The sequence below is a fragment of the Geospiza fortis genome, unplaced genomic scaffold (genome assembly GCF_000277835.1).
Source record: "Geospiza fortis unplaced genomic scaffold, GeoFor_1.0 scaffold193, whole genome shotgun sequence".
In the NCBI taxonomy this organism is placed as follows: Eukaryota; Metazoa; Chordata; class Aves; order Passeriformes; family Thraupidae; genus Geospiza; species Geospiza fortis.
This window is the reverse complement of record NW_005054523.1, coordinates 69451-71266: the sequence shown is the minus strand read 5'-3', so window position 1 is coordinate 71266 and position 1816 is coordinate 69451.

Here is a 1816-nt window from a genome sequence, read left to right as displayed (position 1 = left end):
CTGTGTCCCAGTGTGTCACTGTCCTGTGTCCCTGAGTGTCACAGCCCCAGGGGGTTCTCTGGGCCCATTTCCCCACCCTGCCACCATTCCCTGCCATCATTCCCAGGCCCAGCACTGGGAATTTGTCCCAGAGCATCCCAGCTCCGAGGGACAGCCTTGGCTGGGGCTCACCTTCAGCACCCTTTGGAGTCAGCACCACGGGCTTGGGATGGACCTTGGGGTGTTTTTCAGTGATCAGGACCAAAAAAAGGCAGTGTGATAGCAATGCGGGAATGTTAATTTTAAAATGTGTTTGTTAGTTTTTATTACATTTAAATTATTCTACAGCTCGCAGCAAGACAGGACCACCTCTGGATGGTCCTTGATCACTTTTGTAACTCTCCTGTAGGACTGCTGAACAATGCAAACAAACAGAGATGGATCCTATTCTTTATCTGAATTAAAAAAACAACACTCCTTGTTGTGTTTTATCAGGATGTCTATTTGGCTGGGTATTCAATTACAGGGTTCATTAAATCAAGATCGCTGTAGCCATATTTCATCTTTTCATTGCACTGCGACGCTGAGGGGGGTTCCATGCTTGGTGCAGGAGGCTCAGTTGCTGCTTGCAGTCCAGAAATGACATTTGCCACCTCAAACTGGTGGGAATTTCCAGAATTCCCAAAATTAGAACCTCACATGTGGCCAGCACGTCCGTAACTGGGATTGCTGGTTCCACACACCCTTTTACCCAACCATAACAGCCAGGAAAAGTGGCTTTAATTTGTCTGACAGTCTTTAATCTCCCCCTTTGCTGGAGCCTTTGGTGTTGAAGTATTTTTTCAAGGATTTGGTGGTTGCTATAGATATTTTTCTCCGTAACAAAGATTACATTGCATTAATCCTACAAAAAATACCGTAATTGATTTGAAAATTGCTCCGGAGTCGAGAAGTATTTAAAAACCTTAATGAGGCCCACCCTTGTTTTCTGTCCCAGCTCCCCAGCTGCGGGCTCTGAGGAGGGGAAGGTCCCCGTGCCGCTGTCCCCGTGCGCCTCCGGGAGCGGAGGGAAGCGGTTCTTTAAAGCTCGCCAGAAATGCAGCGCATTTATCAGCTCTGAGTGGATATCATTGTGTTTATAACAGAGTGGAGGCACCATGCAATTTTGCTCTTGAAATTGGTTTATATAGATGACTGGTTGCTGTGAAGTGTGTGTCAGAGTTGCATGCAGCCCTTATGAAGTAGTACAATTGTCATCGCTTCTTACATGGTTGTAGAGGAGAGCTGAGAGCCCGGCTCAGTCAGCTGTTGAATAGATAACCCAACACACTTAACGTGGCATACATTGTAAAGAATTACATGCCTGCTACAATGAGCTCTGGGCCTCTGCTCGAGATAATAATCCTGGTGGGTGTACCACGTGTGGCGGCTGTCTGATCGCTCAGATATGACTGACGAAACATAAAGAAAAATGTCAGGCGGCTGCGAGGAAAATGCTGCTGGAAGTTTGTTTAAGGTTCACGGCCACGGCTGCGCTCCCGCGTTAACCCCGGCTCTGCTGCGGCCCCGGCTGCTCGGGCTGGGCTGGGCTGGGCTTTGTCAGCTGCCACCAAGGCTCTGCCTGTCCCTCCCTGTCGCAGTGGTGGCTCTGCCGAGCAAAGTCCCGGTGTCACTTCACATTTGCCAAGCGCCACCGCGGAGGGCGAGCGCTCGCGACTTCTTAAGTGCCGTGGCACAACTCATTGTGGGCAAGGGAAGGGCAGCCCGGATAATCGAGCTGGCAATATGGACTGGGCCGCAGCAGCAGTAATTAACAGCGCTGGCACGTTAATGAGGG